Source organism: Phasianus colchicus, chromosome 14 (assembly GCF_987193195.1).
Source record: "Phasianus colchicus chromosome 14, bPhaCol1.hap1.1, whole genome shotgun sequence".
Taxonomy (NCBI): domain Eukaryota; kingdom Metazoa; phylum Chordata; class Aves; order Galliformes; family Phasianidae; genus Phasianus; species Phasianus colchicus.
Genome location: NC_143449.1, coordinates 4,504,473 through 4,521,018, shown reverse-complemented (window position 1 = coordinate 4,521,018; position 16,546 = coordinate 4,504,473). Strand labels below are relative to the sequence as shown.

Sequence of the window (16,546 nt, the reverse complement as noted above, 5' to 3'; positions counted from 1 at the left end):
AACAGGAGAGGAATCAACTCTTTGAAAGGGTAGATAACTGCAGGACAAGGGGAAATGGTTTTAAGCTGAGGGAAGGGAGATTTAGGTTGGACGTCAGGGGGAAGTTCTTTAGAGAGAGAGTGGTGAGGTGCTGGAACAGCTGCCCAGAGAGGCTGTGGATGCCCCGTCCCTGGAGGTGTTCAAGGCCAGGTTGGATGGGGCCCTGGGCAGCCTGGTCTAGCATTAGGTGGGATGGTTGGTGGCCCTGCGTGTGCCAGGGGGGTTGGAGATTCATGGTCCTTGAGGTCCCTTCCAACCCTGGCAATTCTGTGATTCTGTGACTCTGTAATTTGTGCCCCTCCCCATAGCAGGTGTGGCTCCACTTGGCATTTTCAAAGCAACTCATAGCAGTTGGCTGCAACAATTCACAGAACCACAGAATCACAGAATGGCAGGGGTTGGAATGGACCTCAGGAGATCATCGACTCCAACTCCCTGCTAGAGCAAGTTCCCCACAACAGGTTGCACAGGTAGACGTCCAGATGGCTCTGGAATATCTCCAAAGGAACTCCACCACCTCTCTGGGCAGCCTGTTCCAGTTCTCTGTCATCCTTACCGTAAAGAAGTTCTTTCGTGTGTTTCTATGGAACTTCCTATGTTCAAGTTTTAAGCCAGTGTTCCTTGTCCTATTGCTATGCACCACTGAGAATAGTGTGGCATCATCCATTTGCCATTTATAAATATTAATCGGATTCCACTGATGAAACTGGCAGAGTTGGTGCATAAGGTAACTTCTAGGCATGATTAGAAAACAAAGCTCTAAAGTTTAAATTTACAATAGAATCATAGAATCAGTTAGGTTGAAAAAGACTCTTAAGATCATCAAGTCCAGCCATACATGTAACACTATCAAATCCATCACTGAGCCATGTCTCTAAGCACCGCATCCACACGTCTCTCAGAATCATAGAAACATAGAATACCCCGGGTTGAAAGAACCTGGAAGAACCACAAGAACCATCAAGTCCAATTCCAGGCTCCACACAGCACCAAACCCAATGTCTGAGAGAGGTGTACCAACACTCCCTGAGCTCTGGCATTTCAAGACAGTGTTCACTGCCCTGTGGAGCTGCTCCATGCCCAGCATCCTCTGGTGCAGAGCCTGTCCCTAACCCCCACTGCCCCTCCCCTGACACAGCTCCATCCCATTCCCTCAGGCCCTGCTGTGGTCCCCAGAGAGCAGAGCTCAGCACTGCCTTCCGCTCCCTGTGAGGAGCTGTGGTTGCCATGAGGGCTCTCCTCAGCCCCCCCTGCTCTGGGCCCAACACACCCAGAAGCCTCAGCTGCTTCTTATACATTTTGCTCTCCAGGCCCTTCCCCATCTTTTTAGCTCTCCTTTGGATGCTCTCAAATAGTTTTACGCCCTTCTTATATTGTGGCACCCAAAAATGCACCCGGTGCTCAAGGTGAGCATTGCACCATTGCAGAGTGGGGACATGGGACAAACACTGCTCTATGAAAAACCTCCAGGGATGGCAACTCCACCATTTCTCTAGGCAGCCTGTCCAATGCCTAACTACCCTTTCCATAAATAAATCTTTCCTCATTTCCAATTTAAACTTCCCCTGGAGCAACTCGGTGCCATTTAAGGCTGAGTTAAAAGCTTGCCTCTTAAATGATACATTTCTATCAACTGTGTGGGAAAAAGCTGGTATTATCTTGCAATTTGATTTCGTCTAAAAAAAAGGCCAGGAAGAGGGGCCACATTGCCTTATAACACTGTGGCAGGTAGATCCTTTCTCGAGACATTTTGCTAGGATATATGAGCATGCAGTGGTCCTCTGTGATCAGGGACACAGCTTCTGGAATGAACACCAAATTCTCTGCCCTCCACAGTACAGACAAGCTTGCTTTCCTGGCAGGGTAATTTTTTTGTTACTTAGCTAAATGGATTTTGGAGCCTCTGTTCTAATGCTTGGGATTTTTGCTTTGAAAACTGAATAGGACAAAGGGAAAGCTGTCATCAGCTTTAATGGGATTTTTATCATGGCATTTGAGAGGGCTTCATTCGGGTAAGATTGACTGATACATGCCATGAGGAGTAAGAGATGAGAGAGTCTCAAAGCCAGGCTTTGTCCATGCACCCCACCTGCAAAAATACTCTCACTGTGAGAAGGCACAACCATTCACCATGGCTCTGTACAACCCCTGTGGTGTCACAGCACTATTTATCTTCTCTATGTGACAAGACAAAAATAACAGAGATGAGGCTGACTCTCCAGAAAGTACCTGCAAGAAATACGACAGCAGGTGTACCTGACTACTTTTTGTCTGTACCTTGTGGCAAAGGGAAAACATCCCTTGTTTGCATCAATAAAATACTATGCTGTTAATCACTTCACTAACTTATTAAGTGAATGATTAAGAAATCTACAAACATAATACATGATCAACACTGAACTTAGAAGTCTTACGGACAAGACTACATGGAGCAGAAAATGACACAAACATAAAAAAGAGTTTGTTCCATACCTGGCTAATTGTAATCAAAACTTCTGCTATATTCATCTTTACCAACAGTGTTTATGACATTTTAATTGGGGCAAATTCATAAAAACCTACCCCAAATGATTGATGAACACCAAATAATTTTATATAGTGTAGAAGGGCAGCCATTCTGTAACTTAATGATTTAAAAAGCATTGCTAAGTAATAGTTCTGGTTTTGAACAAATCTAGCATGGGACAAGACTTATGTTCACAGTTTCATAACCATGATCTTTCTAAAAAGTTATTTCTAAAACAAAATTAAGTATTGATGCTAATAAACGAAGGCAGCTATTCAAATAATTCTAGTCTCAGTAAAATCATATATATTTGTGCAGAACAACATAATATTTAACTGAGATGTGGGGAGTGCCAGACAAAGATCCTGACACATTTGTTTGGCAAAAAACAGCGTGCTTACCACTGGCTGTTCTTCTGTAAAGTGTGGCCATTGGCCATTCTGAAATAAATTAAAAACGTTCTTTGATACACTGCATGAGTCACACGTGGGCACAGAACTTCACTTAGCATTTAGCGAAGTGTCCTGTTAGTAATTCCTGCTGCATCCATTCAGTAACAGAGCTGGTGAGTTCTTTTCATTGAGCAATATGGATACTGAAAGAACAGAGTTTAGGGAGGTGAAGGGAGCACAAGTATAGGGTAATTCAGGTCAAGCTGAATTCATAATTCTGGCTGAAAAAAAATGAGGAAAAATATTTTCAAGATTATTCGACCTGTGTTTTCACTGCAAAATCCAAGCAAAAATTAAACAAAAGGTTATTTTTAAAATAACATGAATTGCATCTAAAATTGCTCAGACTGGTCCAAAATGAATTTGAAAAAATTGAAGGAAAATGAAAAAATTGAAAAAATGAATTGCCATTTTTGTTTCACTGAACATTTCCCAATCCTTTCCAGGCAAAATGTGCCTGTCTTTTTCCCTTATTTGTCAAGTAGTTTTCAAGAACCCTCATCGTGGCAGATGCTGCAGAAGCACAAGGCAGGAAGGCATTCCATCCCCATTTTCAGCAGCGACTCCAGGTTAGATACAATAACTGGGTGGATTTTTACCATCTGATTGCAAGAAAGGTATAAAAAACAGTAATCAAATATTACAAAGCGACCCACAACACAATTTCTCATTATTGGCACAATGAACCCATTGTTCTTGAGCAAACATTTAAATGGCATATATTAATGTTTAAATAGTGAAGTCCTAAAAGTCACCCCTCTGGGATTAGGTAAAAAGAATACGTTTGAAGCTCAGAATATGGGAAAATTCTCCATCCTCTTTTACAATCAAGATTTTGTACAATCTTTATGTCTGTGTTGCAGTTTTGTTGCTGTTTCCACTGAACCTGTCATGAAACTATTTTTAAATACAAAAGGTCAGATCTTTACCTGTTGCTAATCTGCACTGCTTTCAAAGACCTGCAGTAAAGACTTTCACTGGGCTCTGAGGCATATTCTGACTTCTGCACAAGTGAACCGACTTGGTTACATTCAGAAGCCTGAATTCCCTGCAGTAGAAGTTTCAGTGTTAGAAACACTGACAAAATCCAGCTTTATAGAGGGAAGTCACTGTGGCCGCAAAAACATTATCTGCAGAGAAAAGCAAATGAATGTTGTATAAACCAAAACGACGTCTAGGCAAAATGAATGGCACTTCCAACTTAGGAACAAATAGCATCATTGCTCCCATTATCTTTTTATCCATAATTTTCATAGGAGACCCAATAAAGTGTTATGAAGATGCAGCTGGGATCTAGAATTCACTACAAGTCAGACAACAATGATGTTTTTATATTGTCTACAAGCTTTTGAAGAAGGTCAATTCAGAGATTATTTAAATTAAATCTAAATGGTAATGGCCTGCAGCTGCTCACACTTAATATGTTTGGCTTCATATATATTATTAATGAAAACTCCATGTAATTCTATTCATTTCAAACTTTTGAAGCTGCTGTTCTGATTTATCCTTCCAGATAGTTTCACTGTAATTACTAAACTAAATGAAATTATTGACGCTTAAGTGGGAATTCATAATCAAACAGCCAGGCTGAATACTTCCTTCTAAGGAAACGGTACATTAATATATAAATATGATTATACTGCTCATGTCAAAGTGGAAGCATTGCCTGGCAGTAGTGATGCAGTGTGCAGCTAGACTTTTCTGGTTTGCAGCATAAGGAAAACATGCAAATCAAAATGGTCACTATTCAAATCTCTGCCATTCACATCCATTCAGTTGCTTTCTTTGAGAAATGTACCAAAATGGTGCCACTAAAATAACAATTACACCAATACAACATACATGCATCATCTTCAGGCATGATTTTCACTTTTGAAAAAACAACAAATAACCAATGAAACAACCCTGAAGAATTCCTCAGGGCACTGAATTCATGTTAAAATGCAGAAAATAACTATCCTTCTTATATTAATATATTTTTCTTACTGAAGGAGGACAACTACCACACTGTGATGAATGTGCTTCAAATGTTTGTGTTCAAACTGTCTTCATGATGCGGAATATCTCTAAAACCAACACATACACTACTGTAACAGAGGCAGTTTGTAGGGCTTTTTAAAAATAGCGTGGCGTGGAACTCAAACTGTCAGTGCATAAATTACTGCTGCCTTGAGGCTGCAATAACTTACGCATCCTTGTTTTCACCCCCTCACACACCTCCCCTGAAATTTCCCTTTCAGAGAGAAGCTCAGATCTCCCCCCTCACCTCTCCCCTGTTGTGGCAGCCATCATACAATCATTACGAGCATGTAGGCTTGCCCATCACTTTGTACGTGGGGGAGGCAGAGAACAGGGCCACAAATGACTGAAAAACAGGAGGGCCTGAGTTTTATTTTCAAGAAATCTTTGCAAAAAATATTATTGCAATAACTACGTGTTCATATAACTCATTATTTGTCTACAGCCGAGCATAATTTGATTTTCTTCCCTTAATAAAATCTTGATCTCATTTGAGGTTATCATTGCCAGTGCATGGACAGAAACAACTGATCGATAATGCTAGTACTACTAAGCAATAGGCAATTCTATCCACAGAGCATACAGAGCAATTACTGACACCAGTGTAGTCAGCACAAAGGTTTGATCTTGCTCAGGCAAACAATGTCAGAGGACTGGCTTTTTTATTTTTCATCTCCCTTCACTCCCTCTCTCCTTTTTTTTTTTTTTTTTTCGAGACTAAAGCCTTATCTTCTCAATCAAAGATATGTTAAATTACACTAAGAAGACTCATATTTGCTCATAACATTGTAATTTCCCTCCTTTTAAGCAAGGTAAAAAAAAAAAAAAAGCCAGTAAGAAATAAGATTGCAGCAAATAGGATTCTTTGATCTAGAAACACACTTATAATAACTTTAGTCTTAGCAGCAGATCATGGCACAATGCAGTCTAGACTGCGACGGTATTATGTGTATATAATGCTGGCAAAATAATTAAACTGCACTGAAAGGATTTCATACTGCAGTTCTGACTTAAACTCATCAAATTAATTTCTTCATGAATTAATGCACATAGATTGAGGTCAATGGAGTATACGACTTTGACATTTTATAAAGATGAGTGATAATTATGGGTTCTTCCACATATTTTAGATTGCTCAGCAAGATGTAACGGCAATTGAAAATTACATCTAACAGAAGAAATCTACTGTTTTTATCATAACTTTATCCAACATTTTCGTTTATTTGATGCATTCACCCGTTAGAACCATCGATACTTGGATATGAACTTGGATATGGATACCACACATACTGAACTGAAGGCACCCCAGAGTTCTAATAAATGCTTTCCCATGTTAATTCTGAGACAGAATCATTATTTCTGTATCACCAAGGGGATTGCAGCAGAAATTTACAGCGCTGCATGTAGCCTTTGTGACAAAGATTGCAATAGTATGCCTTAAAGTGATCACCATGAATCACCTTCCTAAAAGAAGGTGACGCCTAAAATTGACTGCAGCATTTACTTGGCTTCAGGGTGCCTAAAATATTCTAAAACACCCTGAGAATATCCCTAATAACCACTGTCACATATTTTCTTCTCTGGAGAAGTCTCCTTAACTATGGCTGTGCAGTCCAGCCTGCTTAAGAACAGACTAGAATCATTGTCTTTGAGACAGATTCACATACCATGCCATATAGAGAACATGAAAGGAACAGAAAGACTTTTCACCCACCAGTGGCCATTTTGTCATTAGGCTAAGCTACAATAACTGGAAGTGGCTTTTTATGAAGGGGAAAGGCACCTCAGCTAAATACTCATGAGAGAGAAATGCTGATAAAAGAACACAGACAAAGCAATTTGGACCTGTCTTTGGCTGAGGGTAGCATGGTTTAGTGCAGCATATGGAATGCTCATGCTCCTTTATAATCCCTTTCTCAAGTACAGCTGGGTATATGATCAATATCTGTATTATCAGAAATTAATTATTGCTCTTCGAAACATGAATAGAGAGTGAAGATATAAATTATAGCTTCATAAGCAGCAGAAGAAACACAATAAATAATAGCAGTTCACTCAAATCACAGCAGTCCTCTTATATCTGGTATGTGTACAGCCCCAGCAATTCACTGCATGTGATTATTATCAGCATTGACAAAAATATCCCCAAAGCCAACAGCACCTTAGGAGCTTCTAAGAAACCTTAACAACCAGTGCTTGGTATCTGCTAACCTTTCCAGGCTGACGATGCTTTATCATAACACTTGCAATTCCAGCACAGCTCACTGCACTGGGGCAGGCAACAGAAGTTGCCACATTTCAGGCATATAAAATTCTTCAGTTTCAGACACGATGCACTGGCCCACACAGCTCACTAAGCGACCACAGCCTTGGCAGAAACTCCTTGCCTTCCTCAGGCTCAATCCCATTCATATGGAGAGTGCACAGATGTACTTCTCATGCAAATCCAGGCTTCACGGTACACCTAGTCTGCATGGCAGAAACAGGAGAACCACCACCAATAAAGGACATATTTTGCTGTTGTAAGAGATGACAACTCTGTGCTTAATCACCTAAATAAACTAAAGAAGAGTTCTGAGTGAATGCTGCTCTGCTCTGCATATCACTGTCTGGTGATCTGTTTCGTTGAGCTGTTAGCAACCAAGGTAAGTCAGAAACATTTTTAAGAGCAAAGCAACAGGCCATGAAGATGATGAGCTTAGGATCAGGAGGAATAAAACTGTAGGCCACCTTTCTCACCCATTCTTCTCTGCGTTATGAATAAAAGCAAAAGAGCTGGCCAGCAAGAGCTCTGTACCTAGAGCTGAAGAAATGAATAAGCACTTGTCATGGAGTATAAAATTAATGGCAGGAACTTTTCACGTTTTTTCTTCACAGATTAATACTTAATCATTTTATGGAGACACTCTTCATTCCACAGTACTACAGTAGTGCGTTGTTTTACATAGCTTCTGGAATGCATGCTTGCAGAAGAAGAAAAGGAAAAAGAGGAAAAAAAAAAGGAAAAAGAAAAAAAAAGGAAAAAGAAAAAAAAAGGAAAAAGAAAAAAAAAGGAAAAAGAAAAAAAAAGGAAAACGAAAAAAAAAGGAAAAAGAAAAAAAAAGGAAAACGAAAAAAAAAGGAAAACGAAAAAAAAAGGAAAAAGAAAAAAAAGGAAAAAGAAAAAAAAAGGAAAAAGGAAAAAAAGGAAAAAGGAAAAAAAGGAAAAAAAGGAAAGAGGAAAAAAAGGAAAAAAAGGAAAGAGGAAAAAAAGGAAAGAGGAAAAAAAGGAAAGAGGAAAAAAAGGAAAGAGGAAAAAAAGGAAAGAGGAAAAAAAGGAAAAAAAGGAAAGAGGAAAAAAAGGAAAGAGGAAAAAAAGGAAAGAGGAAAAAAAGGAAAGAGGAAAAAAAGGAAAGAGGAAAAAAAGGAAAGAGGAAAAAAAGGAAAGAGGAAAAAAAGGAAAGAGGAAAAAAAGGAAAGAGGAAAAAAAGGAAAGAGGAAAAAAAGGAAAGAGGAAAAAAAGGAAAGAGGAAAAAAAGGAAAGAGGAAAAAAAGGAAAGAGGAAAAAAAGGAAAGAGGAAAAAAAGGAAAGAGGAAAAAAAGGAAAGAGGAAAAAAAGGAAAAAATGTGTGATTTCAAATGTCTCATGAGAAACCAGAGAAAAATCTGTCTCATTGAGAGAAAAATCTCTAAAAGAATCCTTAACTCAAATAGAATATGAGGTCACTTCACTTGCCAGCTGAGTGGGTTTATCAGAAACGCATTTTTCTCTCTACAAAGTGTCTGAGTCATCTTTATGCTTCCTGAGTCAGCTGATATTTTCTGGGAAGCAAAAGGCATACAGTCAAACTAGTTTAGTCAATTGTGAAGCATAGGACAATAAACTACCCCTACTGGGTCAAATATAGAAAGTGTGTGGATCAAATATAAGTGAAGGAAAATACTGATGCTGTAACTGACTGATCTTTCATGCAAACTCCATGGCACACACCATTTGATTAAGTACCTTAAAAGCAAAGTTTCTTATTAATCTGTAACAAGTTTCTTTGAAGGCTCAAGTTATTTTCCTAGGTGAGAAGGGAAATTCACAGTAAAATTTAAGGGAAGATGAACCTTGTGCAAGAATACAAAAAGCTGTTTTTCATTAGTAAACTGGCCGCTGGCTTGCAGACTGTCATTCGGCATATCTCTTAAATCCTAGCTCAGTGTGGTGTGAACTCAGCCACAGACCAGGCTGTTAACCTAATCAGGGCCTGAAATCTTCCATCTGAAAAACAGGATCAAAACCATTGTTTGCTCTTTACAGGTGTGGCTAATCTTCATATATTCTTGTTTGACACCATCAGATGGAAATAACTCCAGAAGCACAAATTGCCTCTAACAAGGTGAAACTCTTACACACCATTCATCCAGCATGCTATACCAGTCCTTATCAAAAGAAATGAAGCCCCTCTTTAGAGAGTGAGAAAAGAACATGCTATTGCTTAGCTGAGAGCCTAATTTTCACCATCTCAGGCCAATCTAAGAAAGAGGATTTGATTTAACTGTTGATTTAACTTGTTCAGATGCTCCCATTCAGTTGGATATTCCTCAAGCACTGCAGAAATTTCCTTTGCATTTGGCAGTTTCTATCACTTGCCCCCATTATGGTTACCCCTATATCATTCCATTAAGCCACAACACCCCATGCTCACTCCAGAGAAGTTCTCCACCTAGGGAATGGTGTTCATTTGTCAGGGTGGAGATCTACTAACATGTCACAACTTCAAGGGTGTGAAGGCTCTTGTGGTTTATGTAGGGAATCTGTTCCCTCATTCTGAATAAGAAACAATAATAGCGATTCAAAATTTCATGGCCCACCAGTGATATCATCCACTTGGGTTAAAAATGAACTAGTTCTAGTTAAAAAAAATGATACATAGGAAGAGCAAACAGAGTCAAGATCCAATAGAGAATAATGAAACATACAAATTTGAAAGAAGTCAAAAATGCTAAATACAGCCATCATAACTGCATTAAAGAACATGATGTCAAAATTGTTTTCCTTTGGAAAACATGTGATAACCAGAGCAGGCAACTCCACTGAAATGTGAATTAAAGTTCACATACTGATGCAATATCATACATCTCTCTCTCTTTCTGATGCATACTACTTCATCTTGAGTTCATCAAGAAATAATGCTGCTTTCTTCCATCCCAGTCAAAGAATCAACCCCTTTGCACAGTCTTTAAGTCAGCAAGACAGATCACTTCCATGAACAGAACCAGCACAAGTCCCCAGGTAAAGCTCTAGGCACCTATACATCAAAGTAAGCATAGATTTCCAGTCTTAAAAGCTGTGCTGTAGATATCAGTACAAAATAATAGATCCAAAGAAGTACTATCTATATACTCCTAGAGCTTTTGGATAAGATGGGTTAAATGAACAAGCTTGATACGTGTATTTATAATCCTTTGCATGTGAGTACTCTTTTTCCCACCCATCATTTCTACCCTAAAATGTCCCACAACCTCCCTGAGACCAACAAATCCTACCTTGTTTCCTCTGGTTCCAAGCAAAGCCCTTCCTCACCTCTGAGACTTGGCTTTCTGTCAAGTCCTTGCCCTTGTCTCATGGCAAAAAGGCCAACAACTCCTCTCATGTATCTTTTCAACCCTTCAACCTCCTCCACCTGCACTTGGAAAATGTCTTGACTATTATCTTTGTTTCAAGAAATCTGGAAATGTGAGATTCTGATCATTTAAACCTTGTTGATACACAAAAACTCAACTGGGAAAAAAAGCTTCTGCTACTTTAATTACTAGTGCATTTAATACAAAAATTACATGTGCTATGGCTATGCCAAAAATTAAGAGATGCATATACATGAAAAGCTAAGTAATTAAATGTATGCATTTAGACAAATCAGTTTATAAATGCAAAGCCTTGAGACCTTCATCTCTATGGCATGGGTGATATGCTGTCAGTTCTCCTGTTTCCCAAGCAAGGTATTCAGGCTTCAGCCCATACTCCAAGAGTACCAGTTGCTCTCATTAGTGCTACCTGAGAAACACACATCCTGCTTTGAGATTCTAGAAAATATTTATTCAGGACTTTCCCAGCTCACAGTTCACATCCCTGATTGTTCTGACTCATTTTTACAAGCTGATTTCACACAATTTGAGGTCAGATTTTGATGTGCTTGGTCACAACTGGATTCACATTGTGTGAGTGAGGCTACCATAAACACCCTATCCCAACACCGCTATGTGCGTATGGGAGAAGGAACAACAGCACAACAATGCTGCATGACTGCTATCAGCCTCTGTTACACCATGCTCTTGTTCTGCTGTCCCCCATTCTTCATGGATGGGCTGGCACACTTCCTTATCCTCAGCAGCTCCATGAAACAAGACATGTTTGTTGCACACGTGCACATATTCTACTTGTTGTTGGCAAGTACTGCTGACAGTAGTGCATGTTCCAGCAGCTTCAAGGGATGCTCAGGCATTTTGCCTGGACATCTCAACACCAAACTGAACCCTCTGTGTACACATCAAACTTGTAAAGTGCACAGAGCTTCGGTATAGAATCCCAGGATGAACTCTGTCTCTAGCTGCATCTTTGTCTTGCTGATACGATGCACCTCATGCTGGATGACTTTCAAAGCTGGTTCACTCCTTTTGTTCATAAGCTAGAAAAAGTGTTTATGTGATTAGCAGGGGTAAGCTAAACACATAGCAGCTAATGGGAAAGATCAGGAGAGAAATGCTTAAGGCTCAGTCCACTAAAAAGAGCCAGCATCCATTCTCCCACACAGGGTCTCAGTGTTTGTTTGGGGAAGGATTGGTAAAAGAGCTTTCTTCTTTATCTCTGTACCACAGAGACCAAAATAAAGGGAGTCTGTATGACGCTTTACGGGTTTCAGAGAAAATAAATGGAGGGTGATTATCAAAAAGCTCAATTTAACTGTTCAGGCTCAGACTACTCCCTAACACATTTAGGCAGTAAAGTCGATCAGTAAAGCAATCCTGGAATATTTCAGTTAGGATTCTGGCACGTTTCCTGAACAGTGCCTTAGTTCATACATTATACTGCTGAAAGCAACGAAGCAATGTGCCCTAAATAAGAATGTCAAAATTTGCCTCTTTGTCAGGGTAAATTACTTATATTTCACACAAACATTGCTAAGCAGTATCTATGACTTACCATTCAATATAAATACAAGTTCTAGGCATTACAAGATGGTAAAATCATTCATTCTTTAAGGGCTGATAGTGAAAGAAACAGATCGTTTTCTTATTGCACATAACTACATAGAGTTATATCGTTCTTTAAATCTAGATAATGGATGTTCTACCACGAGGGTCTTTAAACTGTGTGTGATCTCCGCCGTAGCAGAGCTTGAAAACTAGAGCTGACATCACATCCTTTCAAGGAGAGCCAACATTTTGTGGCTATGCTGTAATTTTCATTGAGGCCATGACTTAGAAGTAAATTTCTGCATGGCATTTACTGGGGCACAAGGCTCTCCACGTGTACAGACAAGACATCTGTTCCTGTGACACAGGGGCCTCAGTTCTGGAAGTCCCACCAAGATTGTATTCCCCATTGTGCACGTTCCAAAGTAAGAGTGGGAGCAGAGAACACAGAGCTCACCTACGTAGTTACCTTAATGCTAGCAACTGACTCTGCCTATGTGTCATGCACCTGATCCTGGGCTGCTGGCTAAAACGCTCCAGCAAAGGAGCCAGAAAGCTCAATCAAGGCTTACTGCGACTCTTGCCCATTTTGACTTCATTGGGGTTTTATATGCTTCCAAACATGCTCTGCATGTTCTGCTATTCTTTGCCATGGACTGATATTTAGAGACAATAACGTGAAGATTTTAAATCCTATCCTGATTTGGAAAGTGCCAACAAAATGCACTATATCAACTTGACAGATGCAACCAAGAAGAATTAAAGGGGTAAACAAGAAATTATCATTTCTTCATTTATCTTATAAACAAGATTTTATAAACAATAATTATCATTCTTACATTGAAAATCCCCACATTTAATTCCGAGAAAGTTGTCTGTGACTCTCCTTTACATCCTTTCTCCTTCCTGCACTGGGGCCAAAGCAGCCCTACAGCCAGTGGAACTCCCCTGCTCTGAAGAATGAACATGTTAGTGAACAGCTCACTGTTGATTCTTCAGACATTTGACTTCTCAGCAGGTGCAGAATTCAGGTGTTGCTGCTACCACTACTTTCTTTTTTTGCCCTTTACAGAAGAATGATCTTTACAAACAGAGATAAAAGCTCCTGAAATGCAGAAACAATGCAGAATTTAAGAAACCAGCTTTGTGCTAAGAGAACTTCTTTTGCATGTCTGTTGATGGAAAGTGATTAAAAACAGGGTTCAGTCATTTTTCATTGCTTTTTCCAGAAGATACTCAGCCTACACAGGTATGTTGTATCAGCAACTGATGTTCTGAAATCCCTGAGAACTCATCAGCTATTAAAGCAGCATCTTTCTAGATTCCACAAAAAATTAGTCTTATCCCAGTCTTATCACCAAAAATGTTATGTCCTACACATCTGTATTTTTTTCCAATGCAACTACTTCACCCCTCCAGTCATATCCATCACTTTAATTCTGTGGAAGATATAATGAGCCTGGTTCTACAGGCCTCTTCTTTTATCAGCTCAGATCTCTCATTCCCCAGGGAAAGCAGTACAGCAGCGACTTGTCCTTTGATAGCAGTAGATAACTAACCTCATTTTGTAAAAGCAGAACTAAACAGAAGAGTTATTCTTTGTCTTCAGCAGCACTGAATCAGACCTCATTGCCATGTACTGAACCCAGTTGAAGAAAACTCAACGCCTTATGCATAATCATCAGGAAGCTCACAATTGCACCGTTTCCTTTTCTTTCTCTTTCCTTTTTTTATTTATTTTTTTTATTTTATTTTATTTTTGCTATTTACCTGGTATTTATTCAACAGAGTACCACAGTGGAGGTGAATGGGACAGGTCATTTTCCAGAGCTCAGCCCTTCTGCATACCTACCTGTTATGCTCAGGTCATATTTTTTGTATTTCTGTGGCAGTAATGATTAAAGACGTAATTGCTTTTAGAAAGTAAAGCAAATATTTGGTAATCTTAGCCACGTAAGCCAGGCCTTTAGATATATGCTAATGTGCCTCAGCTTTCACTCAGCCAATGTTAACCAATCAAAAAATACTTAATAGCCAATGGCAAACCTATTTACCAAAGGTTTTTTTTCTTGATTTTAAATATCCTTAGATACCTACTGACAGGCTGAACTAAAAAAAAAAAAAAGGACAGCATTGCAGACTTGGACAGCTATTTAGTTACAATGCCAAAAATATGGTGATCTATGTGCACCTGTGTCTGGAATGAGGTCCCATTCTGTAAGCTGTCATTGTATAAATAAAAAGTCCTTCTATTATTCCACAAGGATGAAGTTTATTATGATCTAAAGAAGAGAAAGAAGATGCACATCACAGATCTCTTGGTGAGATTTGCTTTAAGTGATCTGCATGACTGAGATCAGTGGTTTGGGTACAGCAGATAGGATAAATCAAAATCATTTAGGACGAGAGGCCTGTGTTGTACTGACAGATGGGGAGTGAACAATCTGTACAAAGCAGCATTTCTCAGACAAAAATAAACCAAAACGTTAGTTAAGAAACATTTTGGGAATTTAAATAAATAAAAGCTTCAGCATTGTAATCTACTGTACCACTTTTGTCATTAAACCAAGAGAAGTACTTCACTCTCACACAACAGGAAGAAAGCTATGAAAACCACAAGCCGACCTCTCCACACCTTCATACTGGTGTTACTGCCTTCCATGGAATCACACCTGGACTGCAGTAGCACCAAGCAAGAGGAAGGATGGACCTGAAAACTGGAAATGAACTTGAGGGTTTTGATGAAACAAAAATCCCCAGCACGAGATGCAAAAGGTGACTTTTGTGACAAGCGTTATCCAAATTCGTAACGGCTTTCTGTGTGTAACCTCATCCTGCTTCATCTGACATAATCTTAATTAGTCTTAGTTCTACTGCAGAGAAGCCCACTGAGGCAGTTAGCACCATATAATTAATCAGATGTTTCACACGTACCACAGCAACCAACAGTGTCAACTTTGATACAGCTAATACAGAGAAAAACTCTGCCTTTCCTTCTCACATGAACTAAACCATGTGGCATGGAATATACACAGCACTTCTCCTTCTTAGCACTGCTTAATGTCCTTTCTTCCTCTAACACATTTCCTAATGTAAAGTGTGTGTATATATATATATATATATATATATATATATGTATTTTCTGCTGGTACAGGAAAACACACAATTTGATATTTCTCTTAAATTTCAGCTCCTTCACAGAAGAGTAAGTCCAGCAGCTGAAGTAAGCAATAAGACATAAGTCTTGCTTCTGGAATTCATAAATCTCAGGCTTTTTTTTTTTTCCTGTGTGCTTTAGCAGCCAAGTTCCTGTTTTTAAGAAATGCAATTTTGCACCTGCACATAAATATGCATTTGAAAGCACTGTCTGCAACATGCAGTCATCACATAGCAACAGAAAATAAAGTATATAAATACAATAAACATACACAATGCACACACATTAACCCACTGGATTAAAAGCTTCACCACCTAAGTAATTGTAGATATTAGCTTTGTTCTACAGCTTGAGATTTATCTTTTGCCCTCATTGCAGGAGCCAAGTGTTGTGGTATTGTACCTACTGTCACTGTGGGGGAAACCATATGATTATGTTGTTTGATGGCGAAAAAGGAAAAAAAACACTGCTTAAGGAAAACAATTTTATAAAGAAGCCGACTGTCCATTCTCCTAAGCTTGCCCTGAGGTAGTTCAATGACCACATGAAGGCTTATTCAGTTTTTGTACAGCATCTGTAATACGCAGTGGTATTTATTAATAGCAAATGCAATACTTAATACACGGCAGCGTTTTGCTCGAGCAGAACACTGCAAAACTGCTTGCAAGAACAATTTACTCCATAACTAATATTCACCATAAGAAAGAGCAGCCTAATGTTTTGCAATTTCTCAGATTCTCAGAACAAACCAGCGAGATGATAATCCTCCTAAAAGGCAGTATATCATGGTAGTTCATTTCAGGAATTGGCAGTGAATAGCTTAACACCTTCTCTCTACAGTGTTTGTGCTCCAGAGCAGTGAAGTTTCTCATACAGGAATTACTAAGAATTGTAACAGCCCCATGTTACCATCTGTGGTGGTACCTCAGGATAGGAACACGCATAGTCTTACTTGCTATCTGAAACAAAGAGTCAATCACCATTACTGTGAAAGGTCTTGGGTGACTGTTGTACCTGAATGCCTATCACAAGGCATGAGGCAGGCTACTGGAACTGCCAAGTTTCAGGTGCTGTCATCCATGATTACTGTTTGCCAAAGGAAGGAATAGAATGTCTGCTTCTCACTTTCTAATACTATGCTCTCTCCTATACAAATCTTTTAAGTTTCTTTTAATGTTGGAAAAATACAGTAACTGTAGTTTTGATGAAAGT

At 39.1% G+C, this 16,546-nt stretch overlaps 1 protein-coding gene and 1 long non-coding RNA gene across 7 annotated transcripts in view; both read right to left on the bottom strand.

The window, feature by feature from the left end:
- GRIA3 (glutamate ionotropic receptor AMPA type subunit 3) overlaps window positions 1–16,546 on the bottom strand; it is a 142,179-nt gene that overhangs the window by 89,870 nt on the left and 35,763 nt on the right. The gene's annotated exons all lie outside the window — the stretch shown is intronic.
- On the bottom strand, window positions 10,775–12,503 carry LOC149915977 (uncharacterized). Its single transcript, XR_016470941.1, has 2 exons — window positions 12,185–12,503; window positions 10,775–11,669 (listed from the first exon to the last, which is right to left on the bottom strand). It is a non-coding gene; the product is annotated as an uncharacterized LOC149915977 (long non-coding RNA).